The sequence below is a fragment of the Pinus tabuliformis genome, chromosome 9 (genome assembly GCF_031772625.1).
Source record: "Pinus tabuliformis cultivar Carrire ecotype Pingquan chromosome 9, CPIR1, whole genome shotgun sequence".
NCBI lineage: Eukaryota > Viridiplantae > Streptophyta > Pinopsida > Pinales > Pinaceae > Pinus > Pinus tabuliformis.
The window spans coordinates 1,225,847,243-1,225,860,706 of NC_142307.1; the positions used below are offsets into that span (position 1 = coordinate 1,225,847,243).

A 13,464-nucleotide genomic window follows, 5' to 3' on the forward strand; every position below is an offset into this window, starting at 1 on the left:
TAGAACACACCTAGAAGAATCTAATCATATGGAAGCCCATCAAAGGAAACAATTTATATTATACTACATAGCAAGTCAATCTTTCTTTGTATCATGCATTAAAATTGTAGGAAAAAATACCAAGTTACATTCCTCATTTTCCTTATGGTTTTTCCAAGATTGGGTTTTGTTCGCTATGTTTATGTTGTGCTCATTATTAGTATTACAACTTTTCTCTTATTTTTCTAAGTTATTCATCATGTGAAACATGCTATGCTTATATTATTAATGATAAATAAACTCGATAAATTAGACATAATCTCAATATATATGTCATATCTATTTAGGATTTGTAGATCCATTGGTGTTAGATTAGTTTTCTTTTGGGTTTGTATGCTATATTGAAGGAACAATATATCAATGTAAAGAAAGCACTCTCAAAACCCTAGACATGATAAATGAGTACATTAGGATACCAAAGGATGACTTGGAGGAGATATTTGAAAATTTAAAAGAGTAAGTGTTCAACAAGGGGTATTGAAAAATTAATGTCATCTCTATAGAGCAAGTTCAAGCCTTTTATGGATTTCAATATCTCTAATCAAAATGTTGGCTCTAGTGGGAAAACTAGAGCACAAAGAAGAGCTATAGAAATAGAGGCCAAGTTTAAGCATAAGATATTCCCATCCTTTATTCAAAGTGGACATCAAGCCCTATAAAGGCGAGAATGATGTAGGGAAATTGAACCAATGGTTACAATAACTTAAACTTTACTTTAGTGTGTATCGAAGAGGAAAATGTATCATTTGTTTGGCTAAAGTTGGATGGTCCTTCATTTGGTAGGATATATATATATATATATATATATAACTTTACTTTAGTGTGCATCGAAGAGGAAAATATATCATTTGTTTGACTAAAGTTGGATGGTCCTTCATTTGGTAGGATATATATATATATATATATATATATATATATATATAGGAAAGATACATTCCCATTAGTTGTTTAAAGTGAACATCAAATATTATCAAGATGATATTGATGTATGGAAATTGAACCACTTGTTGCATCTTTTATAGATTAAATTATCTACATTATTATATAAACTATAATTAATTTAAATAAAATAAGAAACTAATCACTAATTTAAATATAATATTATTGAAAATTTCAAAATTATATATATATATTATAGTTTTTATTAACTAAATTGTCTACATTATTACATAAATTATAATAAAATAATAATTAATTTCTATAAAAAAATTTAAAAGAAATAAATATTAAAAATACCATTCCATTTAAAAAATAATAATTTTCCAAACAACTTAGTTAATTTCACAAATTAAATTAATCAATCCCACCAAATTTACATTAAAAAAACCAATAATCATTATAAAGGAAAAATGTCATCCAAAAAAAATTAAAAACTATTTCCTTTAAAAAAAAAAAGAAAGAAGAAGATGATTTAATGATTTTCCAGGCAACTCAATCAATTTCAAAATTAAAATTAATTAATCCCATCAAATTTACATGATAAAAAAAAAAAGGAAATCATTATTCAAGGAAAATGTCAGCTCAGCTTAACCACAGTCACAGGTTAACACCCATAGTAAGTCCATAATGATGCGAGACTTTCGAGTGCAGAGAAAATGGAAAAGTAACAGTAGGGTTCGCATTCAAATCCCATCCAGCTATCCACCGATCTTTTTGTATATATTCTTCTGTGTTGACCCCACGACGATGATATAAAAATAAACGCCGATCTTTTGTATTTCCTCTTCTCGTTTTGACCACACAACCAATGATATAAAACAAAGGCAAAATAATGAACCCTTAGTACCATGATAACTTTATCAGAAATTGCCGCAAAAGAAGCAGCATCATTAATTTTTGCTTCGGTACAGGAATAGTTATGAGAAATGTAGCAGCACATGTAACATAATCATCAACGCATGAAACTTCAAGAGAAATTTATCCAATTGACTAAACATTATGCATTCTGTATTTTGTGGTGGAGTAAACAATAATGTATATACTGACGCAGTGGCCTAACCGTTAACGAAGAAAGTTTAGTCTTCAAAAATTTCACACTCTAATCTCAAATCAAAGTATGTACGCCTAATCTAATCTCAACTAAGACTTGTACGCCTAAAAACTGCTCCAAACTTCAAATTAAAAAAATATATTTCAAATGAGATCATATAGATTCCAACGTACGCATAACGGTTTGGAAATGCTGGACAGCTCCTCCTGCCCCACCCTGCATTGACGAAGGGGATATACCGACGACAAAAACGTCCCCATCTTTGAAAACTTTTCCCTCATTCTACACAGTTCCATGCTCGTGAATCGTAGGGACAAGACTGGATAGGCGCGCAATGTCGGCATGCTATAAAACATTTCACCCACACCTACAGGCCGACTAGCGTTTAGGAGCTCATTTAGTTGGGTTGCTTTTCTAAACAGGTTCGGAACTAACCGAGTGCTTTTTCCAACGACTTTATTCCTGCTGTACCCTCACCCTCCTGCAGATTTGCCCTCGTCGTGTTGATATTGATGGTAACTGCCGTGCTCGGGAACACAATGGATGGTTTGATCTGTGGCATGTACTTGTGAAAAATAACAATTATTTTATTTCACATCTGGAATTGATGGTTCTCGAAAAATGCACAAAAAATAAACCAGACAAGTCGAACGATACTAATTCAAATGAAATCCAGAATATACTAGTACCAATTTCAGACTCAAAAGTGCCCGAGGGAGGTTGAGATAAACAGCATCCAAACCATTTTGATGGTAGGGCAGAACGTAGAATAATTAGGCTGTGCCCTAATTCCCTAATTCAAATAAGAGCCAAAATAAACGAATCAGTTGGTGCTGATTCTTTTTTGGGTGGTCTAAGAAACTTAGGTGGTCTAAGAAACTTATAAATTAAGGTGGATTTTTGGTTGGAATTTTGTAAAAGAATTTGTAAAAAAACTTAGAATGTTGGAGTGTTTGAATCATTTTTTAATAGTGGAAATAGATTCAGCATAATTGAAAACTACAATCAAAATGAGCTCCAATTTTTGAAATTACAATTTTAAACAATAAAAATCAAAATTTCACCCAACAACAACACCTAATCTTAAATATAACGACCCTTAATTTCTTCTCTCAATACAATTAGAAATTTAATCGGAATTCTCAGTGGAAAGTAAAACTGCGATCTCAATAATTGCAAACCGCAAGGTTAGACTTATTTCGACGCTTTGAATTTACCCACCAATATGCTCAAGCCACATGAAAAAAATTTACAAATGGGATAAAAATCAGCTACGGTAACATACATTTGCCGTCATATATGTTATTAATTGTACGTTTCATTTTGACGCTCCAAACTCAACGTCGCATTTGAAAAATATATTTCAAGGTTATTGGTTTAAAAATAGTTGGTTTTTATGGAGAATTTAGTAATCAGGTACGGTAAAGACTAAGTAGAAAAATGAAATATTACATTAAGGAATTCAACTTTACTTGTGATTTACAACAAAAATAGTTTATTGGAGTTACCATTCAGTGGAGGGCAAAGATTCTTATTGCTCAATTAAGAACTAATTCGCATTAGCTTCGGTGTGAAATAAGATAATGGAAAAGACCTAAAGAAACTTGGGAAGAACAAGTGTGTATTTTTTGCATGTCATTCTTAAAAACATTTCATTTTGGCTTGAAAGTTTGGCCATTTCATCATTATTTTGAATAAGGAAAAAAATAAATTACAAAAAGCAAAAAACAAGAAACCAATAATCCCATAAACTAATTTTAATCTCATAGACATTAAAATATCATTTCATTACATAGTTATATATTTTTAAAAAAATCTTTGGTTTTTTTTAATGAAATATACGCCTATATATTTTGAAATTATTAAATTTATTAATGTAGGTTTATCTTGACAAAGTTTGTTGTTATTTTTTTTTAAATTTTAAATTTTGTTGAGATTTTCTGTTTGTAGCAAAATAGGAAAAATCTCAGCTGATGACAACAATAGAATTCAGGTCCTAGATTAACTCCAGGTTGTTGGGAGGGAGTTAATGCCTTCTATATTTGATGTGAGGGAGTTAATGAGGCTGTTAGATTCTCTATGCTATATAACAGGCAACCATTCGGATGGTTTGCTAAAGGGGTGAGAGTTTTATGAGGTTTTCATTATGTAATCTCCAATTTGACTAATAAATTCCTGATGCCTATGTTTGGTGGACGTAGCCCAGATTGGTTGGGTGAACCACGTTAAAAACTGTCTCATATGTGCTTGATATTCTGCTATGTGTTTATTTTGTTTGTTGTGCCTCTGGATTCCAACAATTGGTATCAGAGCATGTTGGAGGTGCTGAGACTTGCATACTAGAGGTGGATTGGCGTGATCGTGGATGTTTGCTGCTGCGTATACGTTGCTGTGCATTGTGATTGAAGGTGCGCTGTGTAAAGTGATTTGGTAGCACATGATCAGCGTTGGATTCGGTGGGCGCTCTTCAAACCATTCCGATGCGGAGAACAGCGTGTATTGAAAACGGTATGAATTAAATTTAAAACCAAAACCTGCGTGAGCATTTGTTATAACGGTGCGGATTTACGTTTTGAAACACCGGCGTGGATAGTTTTAAAAACGGTGTTGATATGTTATCAAAACAGCGTGGGTATGTTGTTTAAAACAGCGTGAATATATTTCTAAAAACAAAACAACGTAGTTATATGCTCTTTCAAGTGTATACGCAGTATGTAATGTTTTTTCAAGTGTCATCCATTCAGTGAGATAACGCAAGCACTCAGGTTGGAGTGAATGGGTATGAAGCTTGTGATGACTATTAGCCTGTTGAATACTAATACTCGTTAGAACGAATTTTCTCCGTTTACATACTGAAAAAGAAGCCCATAATTTTGCAATTTCTGTGCATCTGGGACACATTTCTTTCTTATTAGCAAACAACAGCAAAAAATTATGGGAGGCTGTTAGCAATTGCCCCATTCCCCGTATGGTAAGGTTTGGAGTCGTGCGACAGTAGCGCTCTCACTTACCAAATAGATACAACTGGTTATTAGAGATGGACTGAAACGCTGATTCTTATCTCCAGCAAAGCGATTTGCAGGGGTTCACTGCCTTCATTATTTAAAGACGCTTAGTTTTTTCGAAAATATAAGCAAACCTCAGATTAAAAGCTTGGTGCTCAGTTTATATACTGCAATTTTTCACAGCAATAAGTCAGTTTTTTTTTGTGTGTAAAAACAAAGGCATAGGCAGGTTTTTTGGTTGTGTAAAAACAAAGGGCAGTTTTTTGTTTTAAAGGCAAAGGCAGAAAAGGCATAGGCAATTTTTTTGTTTTTACTGGTTGGATATTGGAGATTATTGTGTTTTTTTGTTGATACAAATGGCGAAAACTCAAAGTGCCCAGTTTGAAATTGAGAAATTTAATGGCAAGAATAATTTTGAGATCTGGAAGGTGAAGATGCACAATCTGCTGGTTCAACAAGGTGTGGCGAAAGCACTTTTGGGGAAAAACAAAAGACCTCCTTCCATGACGGAGGATGAATGGGATGAGATGGACGATAGAGCTCTGAGCGCAATTCGGTTATGTCTGGCGGACGATGTTCTGTTCAACATTGTGTCAGAGAAAACCGCCGCAGGCCTGTGGTCGAAGCTTGAGAAGCTCTATATGACGAAATCTTTGACAAATCGGATTCTCCTGAAATGGCAGCTTTACGGTTTGTGGATGAAAGAAGGTACCTCAATTGTTGATCACCTGAATGTTTTTAATACCTTGTTGGTGCAATTAGACAGTCTAGATGTGAAATTTGATTCAGAGGATAAGGCAATAACTCTATTATGTTCATTGCCCGAATCCTGGGATCACTTTGTTACTTCCATAAGCTTTAGTACATCAGATATCCTTGAGTTTGACGATGTTGTTGGAGCCTTGTTGGCTGAGGAGACGAGGAAGAGGTCGAATGCAGACACCTCTACATCAGAGGTAATGATGGCCAGAGGTCGCTCACGAGAGAGACACTCCGGGGGAAAGCATAGCGACTCTCGTTCAAAGTCCAAAGGAAAGAAGCCAAAGGTAAAGTGCTGGCATTGTGGCAAGGCTGGACATCTGAAAAAGGATTGCTGGAAGCGAAAGCAGGCTGCTAAAGAAGGCTCTTCGACAGAAAAGAAGGAAGCCAACACCACAGATACAGGTTCAGTATCTGGTTCAGGTATGAGTGATGAGGTATTGTCAGTTAATATGTCAAAACATGATCAACATTGGTTGTTAGATTCCGGGGCATCTAACCACATGTGTATTCATAAAGATTGGTTTAAAACATATAGATCAGTTGATGATGGAGTCGTATACATGGGTAATGATGTCACTTGCAGTATTGTTGGAATAGGAAGTGTACAACTACAAATGTTTGATGGCACAACCAAAATATTAACTGATGTGAGGCATGTACCAGATTTAAGGAAAAATTTGATTTCATTAGGAGCACTTGATTCAAATGGATATAAAACTGTAATTCAAGGTGGAGTTATGAAAATATATAAAGGTATCTTACTAGTTATGAAAGCTAAGAAAGTAGGAAATCTATTTCAGTTAGAAGGTAGAACTGGGTCAGATCATGTGTCTGTGTCTGAACATGACAGTAGTTCCATTCACTTATGGCATCAAAGATTGGGGCATATGAGTGAAAGAGGATTGAAAATTTTGGCTGACCGAAAGTTACTTCCTAATCTAAGATCTGGAAAATTGGATTTCTGTAAACATTGTCTGTTTGGTAAACAAAGTAAACAAAAGTTTAAAACAGGAAAACATACTAGTAAAGGCATACTTGATTATATCCATTCATATGTTTGGGGTCCAGCCCCTACAGCGTCATATGGTGGCTCGTCATATTTTGTATCGTTTATTGATGACTTTTCTAGAAAAGTGTGGGTCTACATGTTGAAAAGGAAGTCTAATGTTTTTACAGTTTTCAAGCAGTTTAGAGCATTGGTAGAAAACATCACTGATAGAACTATAAAATGTTTAAGAACTGACAATGGTGGTGAGTTTACTTCCAAGGAGTTTGACAGCTATTGCAAGGATGCAGGGATCGAGAGACATAAGACCACGGTTTATACTCCTCAGCAGAATGGAGTTGCTAAACGCATGAACAGGACTCTTCTAGAGAGAGCAAGGTGTATGCTGAGTAACGCCGGGTTGCAAAAGGAGTTGTGGACGGAAGCAGTGGTAACAGCTTGTTATGTGATAAACCGATCTCCATCAACGGCAATAGGCTGCAAGATTCCGCAAGAGGTATGGAAAGGACACCCTTGTGACTATTCTAAACTCAGAGTGTTTGGTTGTGATGCATATGCTCTAGTGCCTAAACATCAGCGAACTAAATTAGATCCGAAATCGAAAAAGTATGTCTTTGTTGGGTATGGTGATGGAACAAAGGGATATAGATTGTGGGATCCTACTACCCGCAAAATCATCATCAACAGAGATGTAAAGTTTGATGAATCCTCTCTTGTACAGTTAGATGTAAATAGTAGATTGAAACAGGATGATGTATCTGATTTCCAGCATATTCAGTTTGACAGCATTTCTAATGATAGTCATAACGACCATAGTTCAGATTCTAGTCATGAACAGGTTTCAGAATTAGATTATGAACAGGGTTCAGATGGAGGACATGAACAGGTCTCAGATGGACAGGTCTCAGATGGCGATCATGAAGAAGTTCCTATAGTTGATAGACAGCCAATTGCGGAAGCACCAGAAACATTCTTAAGGAGGTCTACAAGGATCAAACGCCCTCCGAGAAGGTATGATGATCATGTTACTTCGGTTGCTTTGATCGCTAATGATGATGAACCTTTGTGTTATCAGGAAGCTGTAGAAGGTTCAAATAGTGACAAATGGGAAGCAGCCATGAAGGAAGAAATGATGGCCTTAGGTAAGAATGGCACGTGGGATCTGGTTGAACTTCTCAAAGGCAGGAAAACTGTGGGATGCAAGTGGGTGTTCAAGGTGAAACGGGGTGTGAATGATACGGAAGACAGGTACAAAGCGAGGCTGGTTGCAAAAGGGTTTTCTCAGAAAGCTGGCATAGACTTTCATGAGATATTTTCACCAGTGGTTAAAATTGTTTCAATTAGAATTGTGTTAGCATTAGTGGCTTTGTTTAATTTAGAGTTGCAGCAATTAGATGTTAAGACTGCATTTCTACATGGAGACTTAGATGAGGAAATTTATATGGAACAACCGGAAGGGTTTTTTCAGCGTCGCAATGAGAAATTTGTCTGCAGGCTCAAGAAGTAATTATATGGCCTGAAGCAGTCGCCTCGGCAGTGGTATAAGAAGTTTGATTCTTTCATGTTGAGTCAGAAATATGTAAGAAGTGAATATGATCATTGTGTTTACTTTAAGCAGTTAAATAATGGCATGTTCATTATCTTAGTGTTGTATGTTGATGATATGCTTTTAGCAAGCAAAAGCATTGAAGAAATCAACAGGTTGAAGACTTAGATGGCAAGGACGTTTGATATGAAAGATCTAGGAGCGGCAAGATAGATTTTGGGCATGGAGATTTTCAGAGACAGGGGCAATGGTAAGCTGTGGCTATCACAACAGAAGTATGTTGAGAAAATACTTTTGAGGTTTGGTATGAATAATGTGAAGCCTGTGTCAGTCCCTTTAGCTTCCCATTTTAAGCTTTCTTCAAGTTTATGTCCTCATACAGATGAAGAAAAGGATTATATGTCTCGAATTTCGTATACCAATGTAGTAGGATGTTTGATGTATGCGATGGTGTGTACGCGACCATATATTTCTCATGCAGTTGGGGTTGTCAGCAGGTACATGGCAAATCCGGGTAAAGAGCACTGGTCAGCAGTAAAATGGGTGCTTCGGTATATGAGAGGCACAAGTAGTTATTGTATAACTTACAATAAGAGTAGTGAATCTGTTTGCGGATATGTTGATTCTGATTTTGCAGGTGATTTGGATAAGAGAAGATCAACTTCAGGGTACGTCTTTACTCTTGCAGGTGGAGCTATAAGCTGGATGTCAAAGCTACAGAACATTGTTTCTTTATCCACTATTGAAGCAGAATACATTGCTGCTTCGCATGCTTGCAAAGAGGCGGTTTGGTTGAAAGGTTTGCTTGGTGAGTTTGGTAGGTTACAGGACAACATCAGGTTACTTTGTGATAGTCAAAGTGCAATACATTTGGCTAAGAATCCGGCCTATCATAGTAAATCAAAGCATATTCCAATTAAGTACCATTTTGTAAGACAAGTTATCACTGAAAGAGGAGTCTCTCTTGAAAAGGTGCATACAAAGGAGAACTGTGCAGACATGTTCACGAAACCAGTTTTGTTGGAGAAGCTACGCTGGTGTTTGGCTTCTCTTGGCTTGCAGAAAAGATAAAATAATAATAACAGGGCATCAGGCGAATTGTTGTCAAGGTGGAGATTGTTGAGATTTTCTGTTTGTAGCAAAATAGGAAAAATCTCAGCTGATGACAACAATAGAATTCAGGTCCTAGATTAACTCCAGGTTGTTGGGAGGGAGTTAATGCCTCCTATATTTGATGTGAGGGAGTTAATGAGGCTGTTAGATTCTCTATGCTATATAACAGGCAACCATTCGGATGGTTTGCTAAGGGGGTGAGAGTTTTATGAGGTTTTCATTATGTAATCTCCAATTTGACTAATAAATTCCTGATGCCTATGTTTGGTGGACGTAGCCCAGATTGGTTGGGTGAACCACGTTAAAAACTGTCTCATATGTGCTTGATATTCTGCTGTGTGTTTATTTTGTTTGCTGTGCCTCTGGATTCCAACAAATTTTTTGTGTTGATGCGTGCGATTGTATGATGCGTCAGTTTTCATATTGAATTATCTAATTCATAGAATCTATATAAATAAAATTGCTAGGAAAAAAATTATAATTTAATTTATAAATATTAAATTATATTAGAGTAGACTTAGATGATATTAAAATAAAACTATAAAAATTATTTAGATTATATATTTATTTTAAATGATTATTATTAATTAATTTTCACGAGAGTCATTTTTTTAGTGAATTTGTAATTTTTTTTAAATATTTTGATCATATTAAAACAAAACAAAATAAAGAAAAAAATTGTTTGAGTATGGTAGAGATGTTGTAATGTTATATTTAAAGTTTATCTCTTGAGAGAGTGAAAAGAGATTTTATCCCTCTAGACATTTGATAGATCTACGGTTAAGATAGATTTAAGTTAATTATAAAATGAATTAATATATGAGTTAAAACACACACATATAAACATATAACAAAAGAGCATAGAAATATAATAAAGTAATAATAAACGATAAAAAAAATGATGTTAGAATGAAAATTGGAAAACGAGATGATATTTTTTTTAATTTAATTGAAAAACAAAAATGGCATAACTACCTTTAATATATAAATCTTAATTATCATATTATAAATACTCTATGGAAATTAAATCTCTTTAAATGTATATATGTTTAACTTATGTATTAATTTTTTATAACTAATTATATTAATAATAATTTTAAAAATGAAGACGACTACTACTAATGGATGAAAATGTTTAAAAATTTAAATATATATTTATAATATATTGCAATTTTAAATTTATTTTATTTATATAAATTAATATATTCTAATATAAAATAACCCGAAAAAAAGATAATAAATGAATACATATTCATAAACAAATACTTAAACATGGATGGCTAATCACATAATTCTTCTTCACAAATTTAGTGCGAGTAGAAATTTGGATTACACATTTGAAATTTGGACTACATAATTTGGATGAAATAATTTGAAATTTGGACTACATGTTTGGTCACCAATGATTCTTTGCAATTGATTAAGAAAGATATGCAAGGGAGGGAGGATATATAACGGAGGAGCCACGAGGGAGTTACAAAAAGTGACACTCTATCTTCTTTCTTGACCCTCAACGTACCTTTTTACTTTTTAATATACTAACTGTAATTCAAAAGAATATAAAATAAATATTACGTTTGTATTACTTGATTTTATAAAGTGAAATTTGTCTCTCCTGTAATTATAAATAGTGTTTACTTTATGGGCATAAATTATTAAAGAGACTTAGGTTACGTCGGTTTTTTTTTAAAACTAGATAACTAGAGATGAGTGACAGTTTGGACTTATGAAACATATGCCTTTTTCTCTTCCGTATATTGTTGCAGCAATGGGTGGGGAAGGTTTTCATTTTGAACATTGGTGTCTTACCTGCCTTTTCCAATTCCAATGCTTCCGCCAAGAGATCATCTTTGCCCCTGTGACCAAAACATTTAGATATTCCAATGCATCTTTGAGAGTGAAATTTTATTTGCTTGATACCATAGGATATTATAATTGTCTCACTTTTGCTGATTAAACACACATGTGTAGAGAATTTCTATTGGACTTATGACACATATTACTTCTTCTCTTCAATATATTGTTGCAGTAAAGGGAAGGGTTGGTTTTCATTTTGAACATTGGCCTCCTATATGACTTTTCCAATTCTAAGGCTTTCAGCAAGAAATCATCATTGCCCCGTGACTAAAACATATAGATATTCCAATGCATTTGCTAGAGTGAATTCTTATTTGCTTGATACCATAGGATATTATAATTGTCTCACTTTGGTTTACTAAACACACATTCACACATTCATAGAGAATGCCTATGTTGTTACTATAAAATTTAAATTTCTTCTATTTGTAATTCTTTCTTTTCTATATTTGCAATTATACATTTTCGTTATTGGTTTACTACCACTATGCTAATAGAAAATTTCTCACATGAGTGAATATGCTAAAAGAATTCATATATCACTAATACTATTAGAACCTTTCACATGTCAATCAGCACAACAAAATTTCACCTAAGTTGTTCTTTGAAATGTTGTATAAATAAGATGTTTTGTTTTTGTTTTTTGTTTTTTTCTTAAATGGTAACTAGTGAATCAATAGCTTTATAGGATTGTTTTGAGCAAGATCTAGGATCAAATCACAACAGCTACCACTATTCACCTCAATATCAAGATATTTAGATTTTTTTCCCCTCTGCGCTTATAAGAACTACTCATTGTGATTTTCAACATGTTCATTTTTTTTCCACATAAGCTAACATGTCTCCAGAGTAGAAGTCAAGTGGAGGGGCAATTAAAGCTGCTAGCTACCACTCGAGCTATTGTCCTTTGATTTTGACAATTTATCTATATCATAAATCTTTGATCATGCTTATGTTTACCCATAACAAATCTTATAGTTTTCTATTCAATTTCATAGGGAAACAATCATATAGTGTATAAATAGTTTAAAAACAAGTAGTTGCTCTAATGTATCATTTGGACTTTTTTTTTTGCGTCAAGAACTTCGAGATCTTCAGCCAAAGGAACATATATAGTGTTTATTTCTATAATTTTGTTTTTCCTTGGAAATGAAATTACTAGGTTTTTCATCAAATAACTTACATTTGAGAGCTTGCATGGTGATGGCCTTCCTCTTCCTATAAGATGAAAAAATTCCAAGTGTCATTGATGGATATTCATCATCTATAATCATTGACAAATATCAAAGGAGGTTAATGTTGTATTGTTGGATGATGCTAGACTACCAAGCCAAAGTTTGTTGTTTACTAACCACCTTGATATTTACTTTGTTTTATTTTCTTATGTTGTTGTTAAGTGTAAATTACAATGTTCTTAGGAGTTTCAATGTTCCATACTCAATGAGCTTATGTCGTTTCTACTATCATTGTGGTTTCCTTCCAACCTACATTCATTTGATCCTCTTCTAGCATAATGGCTGCCTAAAGTGTCTACTACCTTTCCATTTCTAATGATTGACTGTTTGCCAATCCAATGGATAAAAGCCTAAGATATGAGGCTCCCATAAGGTCCAAAATATATCTTGATGGATTTGATCTTGCCTTTTCTTATTCCACCACATTACTCTTCATCTTTGCACCACATAAATATCGACCATTCACATGCATAATTCTTCTTCAAGAAAAACTTGGTGACAATATGGCCAAATAAGGCCTTTCTAATTTACATGATTAAAGATCTTATTTGTTAGATTGTGGACTTTAAATGCTCCATGCTAAAACTTAAAAAATCTATCATGTTGTTTATACTTAATGATACAAACAAATTATTAGTGAAGATCCTCATCATAGGAGAATATGTTGGGAATAAGCCCTTGTGTTATTTCAATGTGAAATTGACCTGAATTGTTTTCTCTAGTATGTTATTTCTAGATTACTAATTTGTCTAAAACATGATTGGGAAATATATTGGAGCTGGAGTGTATTTTCATAAATGTGAAGGTAACATACCAATAACCAATATTTCCTAATACTTAAAGGTATTCCTTTGAGAATCTTTGGCATGGCTTGTCAAAACACAAGTTTGTACATGGAAGCCAAGAATATT

At 33.8% G+C, this 13,464-nt stretch overlaps 1 pseudogene; it reads left to right on the forward strand.

Annotated features, from left to right (window-relative positions):
• LOC149152954 (pre-mRNA-processing-splicing factor 8A-like) overlaps positions 1–13,464 on the forward strand; it is a 112,168-nt pseudogene that overhangs the window by 84,969 nt on the left and 13,735 nt on the right.